Below are 17,315 nucleotides of genomic sequence, written 5' to 3' on the forward strand. Positions count from 1 at the left end.
ATCATACTGTGTCTGACCACGGGAGTGTGTGATGGGACGGTGTGTACGGAGAATCACTCTGTGTCTGACCCAGGGAGTGTGTGATGGGACCGTGTAGAGGAATAATCACACTGTGTCTGACACCGGGAGAGTGCGATGGGACGGTGTGGAGGGAGATTCAGTCTGTGTCTGACCCCGGGAGTGTTTGATGGGACCGTGGAGAGGAATAATCATACTGTGTCTGACCACGGGAGTGTGTGATGGGACCGTGTAGAGGAATAATCACTCTGAGTCTGACCACGGAGTGTGTGATGGGACGGTGTGGAGGGAGATTCACTCTGTGTCTGACCCCGGGAGTGTATGATGGGACGGAGTGGATATAAATTCACTCTGTGTCTGACCCCGGGAGTGTTTGATGGGCTCGTGTTGAGGAATAATCACTCTGTGTCTGACCCCGGGAGTGTTTGATGGGACCGTGTAGAGGAATAATCACTCTGTGTCTGACCCCGGGAGTGTGTGATGGGACGGCGTGGAGGGAGATTCACTCTGTGTCTGACCCCGGGAGTGTTTGATGGGACCGTTTAGAGGAAAAATCACTCTGTGTCTGACCCCGGGAGTTTTTGATTGGACCGTCTAGAGGAATAATCACTCTGTATCTGACCCCGGGAGTGTATGATGGGACGGTGTGGATATAAATTCACTCTGCGTCTGACCCCGGGAGTGTTTGATGGGACCGTGTAGAGGAATAATCACTCTGTGTCTGACCCCGGGAGTGTTTGATGCGACCGTGTAGAGGAATAATCACTGTGTGTCTGACCCACGGAGTGTTTGATGGTAGAGTGTAGAGGAATAATCACTCTGATCTGACACCGGGAGTGTATGATGTGACGGTGTGGATATAAATTCACTCTGTGTCTGACCCCGGGAAGGTTTGATGGGACCGTGTAGAGGAATAATCTCTCTGTGTCTGACCCCGGGATTGTGTGATGGGACGGCGTGGAGGGAGATTCACTGTTTGTCTGACCCCGGGAGTGTTTGATGGGACCGTGTAGAGGAATAATCACTGTGTGTCTGACCCACGGAGTGTTTGATGGTACAGTGTAGAGGAATAATCACTCTGTGTCTGATCCCGGGAGTGTATGATGGGACCGTGTAGAGGAATAATCAGTCTGTGTCTGACCCGGGAGTGTGTGTTGGGACGGTGTGGAGGGAGATTCACTCTGTGTCTGACCCAGGGAGCGTGTGATGGCCTGTGTAGAGGAAGATTCACTCTGTGTTTGACCCCGGGAGCGTGTGATGGGACAGTGTGGCGGGAGTATCATTCTGTGTCAGACCCCGGGCGTGTGTGAAGGGACCGTGTAGAGGAATAATCACTCTGTGTCTGACCCCGGGAGTATTTGATGGGACCGTGTCGAGGAAAAATCACTCTGTGTCTGACCCCGGGAGTGTGTGATGGGACGGCGTGGAGGGAGATTCACTCTGTGTCTGACACCGGGAGTGTTTGATGGGACCGTGTAGAGGAAAAATCACTCTGTGCCTGGCCCCGGGAGTGTTTGATGGGACCGTGTAGAGGAATAATCACTCTGTGTCTGACCCACGGAGTGTTTGATGGTACAGTGTAGAGGAATAATCACTCTGTGTCTGACCCCGGGAGTGTATGATGGGTCGGTGTTGATATAAATTCACTCTGCGTCTGACTCCGGGAGTGTTTGATGGGACCGTGTAGAGGAATAATCACTCTGTGTCTGACCCCGGGAGTGTATGATGGGTCGGTGTTGATATAAATTCATTCTGCGTCTGACCCCGGGAGTGTTTGATGGGACCGTGTAGAGGAATAATCACTCTGTGTCTGACCCCGGGAGTGTTTGATGGGACCGTGTAGAGGAATAATCTCTCTGTGTCAGACCCCGGGAGTGGGTGATGGGACCGTGGAGAGGAATAATCATACTGTGTCTGACCACGGGAGTGTGTGATGGGACGGTGTGTACGGAGAATCACTCTGTGTCTGACCCAGGGAGTGTGTGATGGGCTGTGTAGGGGAAGATTCACTCTGTGTTTGACCCCGGGAGAGTGTGATTGGACATTGTGGCGGGAGTATCATTCTGTGTCAGACCCCGGGCGTGTGTGATGGGACCGTGTAGAGGAATAATCACTCTGTGTCTGACCCCGGGAGTGTTTGATGGGACCGTGTCGAGGAAAAATCACTCTGTGTCTGACCCCGGGAGTGTTTGATGGGCTCGTGTTGAGGAATAATCACTCTGTGTCTGACCCCGGGAGTGTTTGCTGGGACCGTGAAGAGGAATAATCACTCTGTGTCTGACCCCGGGAGTGTGTGATGGGACGGCGTGGAGGGAGATTCACTCTGTGTCTGACCCCGGGAGTGTTTGATGAGACCGTTTAGAGGAAAAATCACTCTGTGTCTGACCCCGGGTGTTTTTGATTGGACCGTCTAGAGGAATAATCACTCTGTATCTGACCCCGGGAGTGTATGATGAGACGGTGTGGATATAAATTCACTCTGCGTCTGACCCCGGGAGTGTTTGATTGGACCGTGTAGAGGAATAATCACTCTGTGTCTGACCCCGGGAGTGTTTGATGGGACCGTGTAGAGGAATAATCACTGTGTGTCTGACCCACGGAGTGTTTGATGGTACAGTGTAGAGGAATAATCACTCTGATCTGACACCGGGAGTGTATGATGGGACGGTGTGGATATAAATTCACTCTGTGTCTGACCCCGGGAGGGTTAGATGGGATCGTGTAGAGGAATATTCTCTCTGTGTCTGACCCCGGGATTGTGTGATGGGACGGCGTGGAGGGAGATTCACTGTTTGTCTGACCCCGGGAGTGTTTGATGGGACCGTGTAGAGGAATAATCTCTGTGTGTCAGACCCCGGGAGTGGGTGATGGGACCGTGGAGAGGAATAATCATACTGTGTCTGACGACGGGAGTGTGTGATGGGACGGTGTGTACGGAGAATCACTCTGTGTCTGACCCAGGGAGTGTGTGATGGGCTGTGTAGAGGAAGATTCACTCTGTGTTTGACCCCGGGAGCGTGTGATTGGTCAGTGTGGCGGGAGTTTCATTCTGTGTCAGACCCCAGGCGTGTGTGATGGGACCGTGTAGAGGAATAATCACTCTGTGTCTGACCCCGGGAGTGTATGATGGGACCGTGTAGAGGAATAATCAGTCTGTGTCTGACCCGGGAGTGTGTGTTGGGACGGTGTGGAGGGAGATTCACGCTGTGTCTGACCCAGGGAGCGTGTGATGGGCTGTGTAGAGGAAGATTCACTCTGTGTTTGACCCCGGGAGCGTGTGATGGGACAGTGTGGCGGGAGTATCATTCTGTGTCAGACCCCGGGCGTGTGTGATGGGACCGTGTAGAGGAATAATCACTCTGTGTCTGACCCCGGGAGTATTTGATGGGACCGTGTCGAGGAAAAATCACTCTCTGTCTGACCCCGGGAGTGTGTGATGGGACGGCGTCGAGGGAGATTCACTCTGTGTCTGACCCCGGGAGTGTTTGATGGGACCGTGTAGATGAAAAATCACTCTGTGCCTGGCCCCGGGAGTGTTTGATGGGACCGTGTAGAGGAATAATCACTCTGTGTCTGACCCACGGAGTGTTTGATGGTACAGTGTCGAGGAATAATCACTCTGTGTCTGACCCCGGGAGTGTATGATGGGTAGGTGTTGATATAAATTCACTCTGCGTCTGACCCCGGGAGTGTTTGATTGGACCGTGTAGAGGAATAATCACTCTGTGTCTGACCCCGGGAGTGTATGATGGGTCGGTGTTGATATAAATTCACTCTGCGTCTGACCCCGGGAGTGTTTGATGGGACCGTGTAGAGGAATAATCACTCTGTGTCTGACCCCGGGAGTGTTTGATGGGACCGTGTAGAGGAATAATCTCTCTGTGTCAGACCCGGGAGTGGGTGATGGGACCGTGGAGAGGAATAATCATACTGTGTCTGACCACGGGAGTGTGTGATGGGACGGTGTGTACGGAGAATCACTCTGTGTCTGACCCAGGGAGTGTGTGATGGGCTGTGTAGAGGAAGATTCACTCTGTGTTTGACCCCGGGAGCGTGTGATTGGACAGTGTGGCGGGAGTTTCATTCTGTGTCAGACCCCAGGCGTGTGTGATGGGACCGTGTAGAGGAATAATCATTCTGTGTCTGACCCCGGGAGTGTTTGATGGGACCGTGTCGAGGAAAAATCACTCTGTGTCTGACCCCGGGAGTGTTTGATGGGACCGTGTAGAGGAATAATCACTCTGTGTCTGTCCCCGGGAGTGTTTGCTGGGATCGTGTAGAGGAATAATCACTCTGTGTCAGACCCCGGGAGTGTTTGATGGGACGGTGTAGAGGAATAATCACTCTGTGTCTGACCCCGGGAGTGTTTGATGGGACCGTGTAGAGGAATAATCACTCTGTGTCTGACCCACGGAGTGTTTGATGGTACAGTGTAGAGGAATAATCACTCTGTGTCTGACCCCGGGAGTGTATGATGGGACGGTGTGGATATAAATTCACTCTGTGTCTGACCCCGGGAGTGTGTGATGGGACCGTGGAGAGGAATAATCATACTGTGTCTGACCACGGGAGTGTGTGATGGGACGGTGTGTACGGAGATTCACTCTTTGTCTGACCCCGGGAGTGCTTGTTGGGACCGTGTACAGGAATAATCATTGTGTGTCTGACCCACGGAGTGTTTGATGGTACAGTGTAGAGGAATAATCACTCTGTGTCTGACCCAGGGATTGTATGATGGGACGGTTTGGATATATATTCACTCCGTGTCTGACCCCGGGAGTGTTTGATGGGACCGTGCAGAGGAATAATCAGTCTGTGTCTGACCCGGGAATGTGTGTTGGAAAGGTGTGGAGGGAGAATCACTCTGTGTCTGACCCAGGGAGTGTGTGATGGACTGTGTAGAGGAAGATTCACTCTGTGTTTGACCCCGGGAGAGTGTGATGGGGCAGTGTGGCGGGAGTATCATTCTGTGTCAGACCCCGGGCGTGTGTGATGGGACCGTATAGAGGAATAATCACTCTGTGTCTGACCCCGGGAGTGTTTGATGGGACCGTGTAGAGGAATAATCACTCTGTGTCTGACCCCGGGAGTGTTGGTTGGGACAGTGTAGAGGAATAATCACACTGTGTCTGACCCCGGGAGAGTGCGATGGGACGGTGTGGAAGGAGATTCACGCTGTGTCTGACCCCGGGAGTGTTTGATGGTACCGTGTAGAGGAATAATTACTGTGTGTCTGACCGACGGTGTGTTTGATCTTAACGTGTAGAGGAATAATCGCTCTGTGTCTGACCCACGGGAGTGTTTGATGGGACCGTGTATAGGAATAATCACTCTGTCTCTGACCACGGGAGTGAGTGATCGGACGGTGTGTAGGGAGATTCACTCTTTGTCTGACCCCGGGAGTGTTTGATGGGACCGTGTAGAGGAATAATCACTCTGTGTCTGACCCCGGGAGTGTGTGATGGGACTGCGTGGAAGGAGATTCACTCTGTGTCTGACCCCGGGAGTGTTTGATGGGACCGTTTAGAGGAAAAATCACTCTGTGTCTGACCCCGGGAGTTTTTGATGGGACCGTCTAGTGGAATAATCACTCTGTATCTGACCCCGGGAGTGTATGATGGGACGGTGTGGATATAAATTCACTCTGTGTCTGACCCCGGGAGTGTTTGATGGGGCCGTGTAGAGGAATAATCACTCTGTGTCTGACCCCGGGAGTGTTTGATGGGACCGTGTAGAGGAATAATCACTGTGTTTCTGACCCACGGAGTGTTTGATGGTACAGTGTAGAGGAATAATCACTCTGATCTGACACCGGGAGAGTATGATGTGACGGTGTGGATATAAATTCACTCTGTGTCTGACCCCGGGAGTGTTTGATGGGACCGTGTAGAGGAATAATCTCTCTGTGTCTGACCCCGGGATTGTGTGATGGGACGGCGTGGAGGGAGATTCACTGTTTGTCTGACCCCGGGAGTGTTTAATGGGACCGTGTAGAGGAATAATCACTGTGTGTCTGACCCACGGAGTGTTTGATGGTACAGTGTAGAGGAATAATCACCCTGTGTCTGACCCCGGGAGTGTATGATGGGACGGTGTGGATATAAATTCTCTCTGTGTCTGACCCCGGGAGTGTTTGATGGGACCGTGTAGAGGAATAATCACTCTGTCTCTGACCACGGGAGTGTGTGATGGGCTGTGCAGAGGAAGATTCACTCTGTGTTTGACCCCGGGAGCGTGTGATGGGACAGAGTGGCGGTAGTATCATTCTGTGTCAGACCCCGGGCGTGTGTGATGGGACCGTGTAGAGGAATAATCACTCTGTGTCTGACCCCGGGAGTGTTTGATGGGACCGTGTAGAGGAATATTCACTCTGTGTCTGACCCCGGGAGTGTTTGATGGGATCGTGTAGAGGAATAAACACTCTGTGACTGACCCCGGGAGTGTGTGATGGGACGGCGTGGAGGGAGATTCACTCTGTTTCTAACCCCGGGAGTGTTTGATGGGACCGTGGAGAGGAATAATCACTGTGTGTCTGACCCACGGAGTGTTTGATGGTACAGTGTAGAGGAATAATCACTCTGTGTCTGACCCCGGGAGTGTATGATGGGACAGTGTGGATATAAATTCTCTCTGTGTCTGACCCCGGGAGTGTTTGATGGGACCGTGAAGAGGAATATTCACTCTGTGTCTGACCCCGGGAGTGTTTGATGGGACCGTGTAGAGGAATAATCACTCTGTGTCTGACCCCGGGAGTTTTTGATGGGACCGTCTAGTGGAATAATCACTCTGTATCTGACCCCGGGAGTGTATGATGGGACGGTGTGGATATAAATTCACTCTGTGTCTGACCCCGGGAGTGTTTGATGGGGCCGTGTAGAGGAATAATCACTCTGTGTCTGACCCCGGGAGTGTTTGATGGGACCGTGTAGAGGAATAATCACTGTGTTTCTGACCCACGGAGTGTTTGATGGTACAGTGTAGAGGAATAATCACTCTGATCTGACACCGGGAGAGTATGATGTGACGGTGTGGATATAAATTCACTCTGTGTCTGACCCCGGGAGTGTTTGATGGGACCGTGTAGAGGAATAATGTCTCTGTGTCTGACCCCGGGATTGTGTGATGGGACGGCGTGGAGGGAGATTCACTGTTTGTCTGACCACGGGAGTGTTTGATGGGACCGTGTAGAGGAATAATCACTGTGTGTCTGACCCACGGAGTGTTTGATGGTACAGTGTAGAGGAATAATCACCCTGTGTCTGACCCCGGGAGTGTATGATGGGATGTGTGGATATAAATTCTCTCTGTGTCTGACCCCGGGAGTGTTTGATGGGACCGTGGAGAGGAATAATCACTCTGATCTGACACCGGGAGTGTATGATGGGACGGTGTGGATATAAATTCACTCTGTGTCTGACCCCGGGAGTGTTTGACCGGACCGTGTAGAGGAATAATCTCTCTGTGTCTGACCCCGGGTTGTGTGATGGGACGGCGTGGAGGGAGATTCACTGTTTGTCTGACCCCGGGAGTGTTTGATGGGACCGTGTAGAGGAATAATCACTGTGTGTCTGACCCACGGAGTGTTTGATTGTACAGTGTAGAGGAATAATCACTCTGTGTCTGACCCCGGGAGTGTATGATGGGACCGTGTAGAGGAATAATCAGTCTGTGTCTGAACCCGGGAGTGTTTGATGGGACCGTGTAGAGGAATATTCACTCTGTGTCTGACCCAGGGAGCGTGTAATGGGCTGTGTAGAGGAAGATTCACTCTGTGTCTGACCCCGGGAGCGTGTGATGGGACAGTGTGGCGGGAGTATCATTCTGTGTCAGACCCCGGGCGTGTGTGATGGGACCGTGTAGAGGAATAATCACTCTGTGTCTGACCCCGGGAGTGTTTGATGGGACCGTGTAGAGGAATAATCACTCTGTGTCTGACCCCGGGAGTGTTGGTTGGGACAGTGTAGAGGAATAATCACACTGTGTCTGACCCCGGGAGAGTGCGATGGGACGGTGTGGAAGGAGATTCACGCTGTGTCTGAACCCGGGAGTGTTTGATGGTACCGTGTAGAGGAATAATTACTGTGTGTCTGACCGACGGTGTGTTTGATCTTAACGTGTAGAGGAATAATCGCTCTGTGTCTGATCCACGGGAGTGTTTGATGGGACCGTGTATAGGAATAATCACTCTGTCTCTGACCACGGGAGTGTGTGATGGTACGGTGTGGTGGGAGATTCCGTCTGTGTCTGAACCCGGGAGTGTTTGATGGGACCGTGGAGAGGAATAATCATACTGTGTCTGACCACGGGAGTGAGTGATCGGACGGTGTGTAGGGAGATTCACTCTTTGTCTGACCCCGGGAGTGTTTGATGGGACCGTGTAGAGGAATAATCACTCTGTGTCTGACCCCGCGAGTGAGTGATGGGACTGCGTGGAAGGAGATTCACTCTGTGTCTGACCCCGGGAGTGTTTGATGGGACCGTTTAGAGGAAAAATCACTCTGTGTCTGACCCCGGGAGTTTTTGATGGGACCGTCTAGTGGAATAATCACTCTGTATCTGACCCCGGGAGTGTATGATGGGACGGTGTGGATATAAATTCACTCTGTGTCTGACCCCGGGAGTGTTTGATGGGGCCGTGTAGAGGAATAATCACTCTGTGTCTGACCCCGGGAGTGTTTGATGGGACCGTGTAGAGGAATAATCACTGTGTTTCTGACCCACGGAGTGTTTGATGGTACAGTGTAGAGGAATAATCACTCTGATCTGACACCGGGAGAGTATGATGTGACGGTGTGGATATAAATTCACTCTGTGTCTGACCCCGGGAGTGTTTGATGGGACCGTGTAGAGGAATAATCTCTCTGTGTCTGACCCCGGGATTGTGTGATGGGACGGCGTGGAGGGAGATTCACTGTTTGTCTGACCCCGGGAGTGTTTGATGGGACCGTGTAGAGGAATAATCACTGTGTGTCTGACCCACGGAGTGTTTGATGGTACAGTGTAGAGGAATAATCACCCTGTGTCTGACCCCGGGAGTGTATGATGGGACGGTGTGGATATAAATTCTCTCTGTGTCTGACCCCGGGAGTGTTTGATGGGACCGTGTAGAGGAATAATCACTCTGTCTCTGACCACGGGAGTGTGTGATGGGCTGTGCAGAGGAAGATTCCCTCTGTGTTTGACCCCGGGAGCGTGTGATGGGACAGAGTGGCGGGAGTATCATTCTGTGTCAGACCCCGGGCGTGTGTGATGGGACCGTGTAGAGGAATAATCACTCTGATCTGACACCGGGAGAGTATGATGTGACGGTGTGGATATAAATTCACTCTGTGTCTGACCCCGGGAGTGTTTGATGGGACCGTGTAGAGGAATAATCTCTCTGTGTCTGACCCCGGGATTGTGTGATGGGACGGCGTGGAGGGAGATTCACTGTTTGTCTGACCCCGGGAGTGTTTGATGGGACCGTGTAGAGGAATAATCACTGTGTGTCTGACCCACGGAGTGTTTGATGGTACAGTGTAGAGGAATAATCACCCTGTGTCTGACCCCGGGAGTGTATGATGGGACGGTGTGGATATAAATTCTCTCTGTGTCTGACCCCGGGAGTGTTTGATGGGACCGTGTAGAGGAATAATCACTCTGTCTCTGACCACGGGAGTGTGTGATGGGCTGTGCAGAGGAAGATTCCCTCTGTGCTTGACCCCGGGAGCGTGTGATGGGACAGAGTGGCGGGAGTATCATTCTGTGTCAGACCCCGGGCGTGTGTGATGGGACCGTGTAGAGGAATAATCTCTCTGTGTCTGACCCCGGGATTGTGTGATGGGATCGTGTAGAGGAATAAACACTCTGTGACTGACCCCGGGAGTGTGTGATGGGACGGCGTGGAGGGAGATTCACTCTGTTTCTAACCCCGGGAGTGTTTGATGGGACCGTGGAGAGGAATAATCACTGTGTGTCTGACCCACGGAGTGTTTGATGGTACAGTGTAGAGGAATAATCACTCTGTGTCTGACCCCGGGAGTGTATGATGGGACAGTGTGGATATAAATTCTCTCTGTGTCTGACCCCGGGAGTGTTTGATGGGACCGTGAAGAGGAATATTCACTCTGTGTCTGACCCCGGGAGTGTTTGATGGGACCGTGTAGAGGAATAATCACTCTGTGTCTGACCCCGGGAGTTTTTGATGGGACCGTCTAGTGGAATAATCACTCTGTATCTGACCCCGGGAGTGTATGATGGGATGGTGTGGATATAAATTCACTCTGTGTCTGACCCCGGGAGTGTTTGATGGGGCCGTGTAGAGGAATAATCACTCTGTGTCTGACCCCCGGAGTGTTTGATGGGACCGTGTAGAGGAATAATCACTGTGTTTCTGACCCACGGAGTGTTTGATGGTACAGTGTAGAGGAATAATCACTCTGATCTGACACCGGGAGAGTATGATGTGACGGTGTGGATATAAATTCACTCTGTGTCTGACCCCGGGAGTGTTTGATGGGACCGTGTAGAGGAATAATCTCTCTGTGTCTGACCCCGGGATTGTGTGATGGGACGGCGTGGAGGGAGATTCACTGTTTGTCTGACCCCGGGAGTGTTTGATGGGACCGTGTAGAGGAATAATCACTGTGTGTCTGACCCACGGAGTGTTTGATGGTACAGTGTAGAGGAATAATCACCCTGTGTCTGACCCCGGGAGTGTATGATGGGACGGTGTGGATATAAATTCTCTCTGTGTCTGACCCCGGGAGTGTTTGATGGGACCGTGGAGAGGAATAATCACTCTGATCTGACACCGGGAGTGTATGATGGGACGGTGTGGATATAAATTCACTCTGTGTCTGACCCCGGGAGTGTTTGACCGGACCGTGTAGAGGAATAATCTCTGTGTCTGACCCCGGGATTGTGTGATGGGACGGCGTGGAGGGAGATTCACTGTTTGTCTGACCCCGGGAGTGTTTGATGGGACCGTGTAGAGGAATAATCACTCTGTGTCTGACCCCGGGAGTGTATGATGGGACCGCGTAGAGGAATAATCAGTCTGTGTCTGACCCCGGGAGTGTTTGATGGGACCGTGTAGAGGAATATTCACTCTGTGTCTGACCCAGGGAGCGTGTGATGGGCTGTGTAGAGGAAGATTCACTCTGTGTTTGACCCCGGGAGCGTGTGATGGGACAGTGTGGCGGGAGTATCATTCTGTGTCAGACCCCGGGCGTGTGTGATGGGACCGTGTAGAGGAATAATCACTCTGTGTCTGACCCCGGGAGTATTTGATGGGACGGTGTCGAGGAAAAATCACTCTGTGTCTGACCCCGGGAGTGTTGGTTGCAACAGTGTAGAGGAATAATCACACTTTGTCTGACCCAGGGAGAGTGCGATGGGACGGTGTGGAAGGAGATTCACGCTGTGTCTGACCCCGGGAGTGTTTGATGGGACCGTGTAGAGGAATAATCATACTGTGTCTGACCCCGGGAGTGTTTGATGGGACCGTGTAGAGGAATAATCACTCTGTGTCTGACCCCGGGAGTGTTTGATGGGACCGTGTAGAGGAATATTCACTCTGTGTCTGACCCCGGGAGTGTTTGATGGGATCGTGTAGAGGAATAAACACTCTGTGACTGACCCCGGGAGTGTGTGATGGGACGGCGTGGAGGGAGATTCACTCTGTTTCTAACCCCGGGAGTGTTTGATGGGACCGTGGAGAGGAATAATCACTGTGTGTCTGACCCACGGAGTGTTTGATGGTACAGTGTAGAGGAATAATCGCTCTGTGTCTGACCCACGGGAGTGTTTGATGGGACCGTGTATAGGAATAATCACTCTGTCTCTGACCACGGGAGTGTGTGATGGTACGGTGTGGAGGGAGATTCCGTCTGTGTCTGAACCCGGGAGTGTTTGATGGGACCGTGGAGAGGAATAATCATACTGTTTCTGACCACGGGAGTGAGTGATCGGACGGTGTGTGTAGGGAGATTCACTCTTTGTCTGACCCCGGGAGTGTTTGATGGGACCGTTTAGAGGAAAAATCACTCTGTGTCTGACCCCGGGAGTTTTTGATGGGACCGTCTAGTGGAATAATCACTCTGTATCTGACCCCGGGAGTGTATGATGGGACGGTGTGGATATAAATTCACTCTGTGTCTGACCCCGGGAGTGTTTGATGGGGCCGTGTAGAGGAATAATCACTCTGTGTCTGACCCCGGGAGTGTTTGATGGGACCGTGTAGAGGAATAATCACTGTGTTTCTGACCCACGGAGTGTTTGATGGTACAGTGTAGAGGAATAATCACTCTGATCTGACACCGGGAGAGTATGATGTGACGGTGTGGATATAAATTCACTCTGTGTCTGACCCCGGGAGTGTTTGATGGGACCGTGTAGAGGAATAATCTCTCTGTGTCTGACCCCGGGATTGTGTGATGGGACGGCGTGGAGGGAGATTCACTGTTTGTCTGACCCCGGGAGTGTTTAATGGGACCGTGTAGAGGAATAATCACTGTGTGTCTGACCCACGGAGTGTTTGATGGTACAGTGTAGAGGAATAATCACCCTGTGTCTGACCCCGGGAGTGTATGATGGGACGGTGTGGATATAAATTCTCTCTGTGTCTGACCCCGGGAGTGTTTGATGGGACCGTGTAGAGGAATAATCACTCTGTCTCTGACCACGGGAGTGTGTGATGGGCTGTGCAGAGGAAGATTCACTCTGTGTTTGACCCCGGGAGCGTGTGATGGGACAGAGTGGCGGTAGTATCATTCTGTGTCAGACCCCGGGCGTGTGTGATGGGACCGTGTAGAGGAATAATCACTCTGTGTCTGACCCCGGGAGTGTTTGATGGGACCGTGTAGAGGAATATTCACTCTGTGTCTGACCCCGGGAGTGTTTGATGGGATCGTGTAGAGGAATAAACACTCTGTGACTGACCCCGGGAGTGTGTGATGGGACGGCGTGGAGGGAGATTCACTCTGTTTCTAACCCCGGGAGTGTTTGATGGGACCGTGGAGAGGAATAATCACTGTGTGTCTGACCCACGGAGTGTTTGATGGTACAGTGTAGAGGAATAATCACTCTGTGTCTGACCCCGGGAGAGTGTGATGGGACAGTGTGGATATAAATTCTCTCTGTGTCTGACCCCGGGAGTGTTTGATGGGACCGTGAAGAGGAATATTCACTCTGTGTCTGACCCCGGGAGTGTTTGATGGGACCGTGTAGAGGAATAATCACTCTGTGTCTGACCCCGGGAGTTTTTGATGGGACCGTCTAGTGGAATATTCACTCTGTATCTGACCCCGGGAGTGTATGATGGGACGGTGTGGATATAAATTCACTCTGTGTCTGACCCCGGGAGTGTTTGATGGGGCCGTGTAGAGGAATAATCACTCTGTGTCTGACCCCGGGAGTATTTGATGGGACCGTGTCGAGGAAAAATCACTCTGTGTCTGACCCCGGGAGTGTGTGATGGGACGGCGTCGAGGGAGATTCACTCTGTGTCTGACCCCGGGAGTGTTTGATGGGACCGTGTAGATGAAAAATCACTCTGTGCCTGGCCCCGGGAGTGTTTGATGGGACCGTGTAGAGGAATAATCACTCTGTGTCTGACCCACGGAGTGTTTGATGGTACAGTGTCGAGGAATAATCACTCTGTGTCTGACCCCGGGAGTGTATGATGGGTAGGTGTTGATATAAATTCACTCTGCGTCTGACCCCGGGAGTGTTTGATTGGACCGTGTAGAGGAATAATCACTCTGTGTCTGACCCCGGGAGTGTATGATGGGTCGGTGTTGATATAAATTCACTCTGCGTCTGACCCCGGGAGTGTTTGATGGGACCGTGTAGAGGAATAATCACTCTGTGTCTGACCCCGGGAGTGTTTGATGGGACCGTGTAGAGGAATAATCTCTCTGTGTCAGACCCGGGAGTGGGTGATGGGACCGTGGAGAGGAATAATCATACTGTGTCTGACCACGGGAGTGTGTGATGGGACGGTGTGTACGGAGAATCACTCTGTGTCTGACCCAGGGAGTGTGTGATGGGCTGTGTAGAGGAAGATTCACTCTGTGTTTGACCCCGGGAGCGTGTGATTGGACAGTGTGGCGGGAGTTTCATTCTGTGTCAGACCCCAGGCGTGTGTGATGGGACCGTGTAGAGGAATAATCATTCTGTGTCTGACCCCGGGAGTGTTTGATGGGACCGTGTCGAGGAAAAATCACTCTGTGTCTGACCCCGGGAGTGTTTGATGGGACCGTGTAGAGGAATAATCACTCTGTGTCTGTCCCCGGGAGTGTTTGCTGGGATCGTGTAGAGGAATAATCACTCTGTGTCAGACCCCGGGAGTGTTTGATGGGACGGTGTAGAGGAATAATCACTCTGTGTCTGACCCCGGGAGTGTTTGATGGGACCGTGTAGAGGAATAATCACTCTGTGTCTGACCCACGGAGTGTTTGATGGTACAGTGTAGAGGAATAATCACTCTGTGTCTGACCCCGGGAGTGTATGATGGGACGGTGTGGATATAAATTCACTCTGTGTCTGACCCCGGGAGTGTGTGATGGGACCGTGGAGAGGAATAATCATACTGTGTCTGACCACGGGAGTGTGTGATGGGACGGTGTGTACGGAGATTCACTCTTTGTCTGACCCCGGGAGTGCTTGTTGGGACCGTGTACAGGAATAATCATTGTGTGTCTGACCCACGGAGTGTTTGATGGTACAGTGTAGAGGAATAATCACTCTGTGTCTGACCCAGGGATTGTATGATGGGACGGTTTGGATATATATTCACTCCGTGTCTGACCCCGGGAGTGTTTGATGGGACCGTGCAGAGGAATAATCAGTCTGTGTCTGACCCGGGAATGTGTGTTGGAAAGGTGTGGAGGGAGAATCACTCTGTGTCTGACCCAGGGAGTGTGTGATGGACTGTGTAGAGGAAGATTCACTCTGTGTTTGACCCCGGGAGAGTGTGATGGGGCAGTGTGGCGGGAGTATCATTCTGTGTCAGACCCCGGGCGTGTGTGATGGGACCGTATAGAGGAATAATCACTCTGTGTCTGACCCCGGGAGTGTTTGATGGGACCGTGTAGAGGAATAATCACTCTGTGTCTGACCCCGGGAGTGTTGGTTGGGACAGTGTAGAGGAATAATCACACTGTGTCTGACCCCGGGAGAGTGCGATGGGACGGTGTGGAAGGAGATTCACGCTGTGTCTGACCCCGGGAGTGTTTGATGGTACCGTGTAGAGGAATAATTACTGTGTGTCTGACCGACGGTGTGTTTGATCTTAACGTGTAGAGGAATAATCGCTCTGTGTCTGACCCACGGGAGTGTTTGATGGGACCGTGTATAGGAATAATCACTCTGTCTCTGACCACGGGAGTGAGTGATCGGACGGTGTGTAGGGAGATTCACTCTTTGTCTGACCCCGGGAGTGTTTGATGGGACCGTGTAGAGGAATAATCACTCTGTGTCTGACCCCGGGAGTGTGTGATGGGACTGCGTGGAAGGAGATTCACTCTGTGTCTGACCCCGGGAGTGTTTGATGGGACCGTTTAGAGGAAAAATCACTCTGTGTCTGACCCCGGGAGTTTTTGATGGGACCGTCTAGTGGAATAATCACTCTGTATCTGACCCCGGGAGTGTATGATGGGACGGTGTGGATATAAATTCACTCTGTGTCTGACCCCGGGAGTGTTTGATGGGGCCGTGTAGAGGAATAATCACTCTGTGTCTGACCCCGGGAGTGTTTGATGGGACCGTGTAGAGGAATAATCACTGTGTTTCTGACCCACGGAGTGTTTGATGGTACAGTGTAGAGGAATAATCACTCTGATCTGACACCGGGAGAGTATGATGTGACGGTGTGGATATAAATTCACTCTGTGTCTGACCCCGGGAGTGTTTGATGGGACCGTGTAGAGGAATAATCTCTCTGTGTCTGACCCCGGGATTGTGTGATGGGACGGCGTGGAGGGAGATTCACTGTTTGTCTGACCCCGGGAGTGTTTAATGGGACCGTGTAGAGGAATATTCACTGTGTGTCTGACCCACGGAGTGTTTGATGGTACAGTGTAGAGGAATAATCAACCTGTGTCTGACCCCGGGAGTGTATGATGGGACGGTGTGGATATAAATTCTCTCTGTGTCTGACCCCGGGAGTGTTTGATGGGACCGTGTAGAGGAATAATCACTCTGTCTCTGACCACGGGAGTGTGTGATGGGCTGTGCAGAGGAAGATTCACTCTGTGTTTGACCCCGGGAGCGTGTGATGGGACAGAGTGGCGGTAGTATCATTCTGTGTCAGACCCCGGGCGTGTGTGATGGGACCGTGTAGAGGAATAATCACTCTGTGTCTGACCCCGGGAGTGTTTGATGGGACCGTGTAGAGGAATATTCACTCTGTGTCTGACCCCGGGAGTGTTTGATGGGATCGTGTAGAGGAATAAACACTCTGTGACTGACCCCGGGAGTGTGTGATGGGACGGCGTGGAGGGAGATTCACTCTGTTTCTAACCCCGGGAGTGTTTGATGGGACCGTGGAGAGGAATAATCACTGTGTGTCTGACCCACGGAGTGTTTGATGGTACAGTGTAGAGGAATAATCACTCTGTGTCTGACCCCGGGAGTGTATGATGGGACAGTGTGGATATAAATTCTCTCTGTGTCTGACCCCGGGAGTGTTTGATGGGACCGTGAAGAGGAATATTCACTCTGTGTCTGACCCCGGGAGTGTTTGATGGGACCGTGTAGAGGAATAATCACTCTGTGTCTGACCCCGGGAGTTTTTGATGGGACCGTCTAGTGGAATAATCACTCTGTATCTGACCCCGGGAGTGTATGATGGGACGGTGTGGATATAAATTCACTCTGTGTCTGACCCCGGGAGTGTTTGATGGGGCCGTGTAGAGGAATAATCACTCTGTGTCTGACCCCGGGAGTGTTTGATGGGACCGTGTAGAGGAATAATCACTGTGTTTCTGACCCACGGAGTGTTTGATGGTACAGTGTAGAGGAATAATCACTCTGATCTGACACCGGGAGAGTATGATGTGACGGTGTGGATATAAATTCACTCTGTGTCTGACCCCGGGAGTGTTTGATGGGACCGTGTAGAGGAATAATGTCTCTGTGTCTGACCCCGGGATTGTGTGATGGGACGGCGTGGAGGGAGATTCACTGTTTGTCTGACCACGGGAGTGTTTGATGGGACCGTGTAGAGGAATAATCACTGTGTGTCTGACCCACGGAGTGTTTGATGGTACAGTGTAGAGGAATAATCACCCTGTGTCTGACCCCGGGAGTGTATG

Source organism: Hypanus sabinus, unplaced genomic scaffold (assembly GCF_030144855.1).
Source record: "Hypanus sabinus isolate sHypSab1 unplaced genomic scaffold, sHypSab1.hap1 scaffold_123, whole genome shotgun sequence".
Lineage (NCBI taxonomy): Eukaryota > Metazoa > Chordata > Chondrichthyes > Myliobatiformes > Dasyatidae > Hypanus > Hypanus sabinus.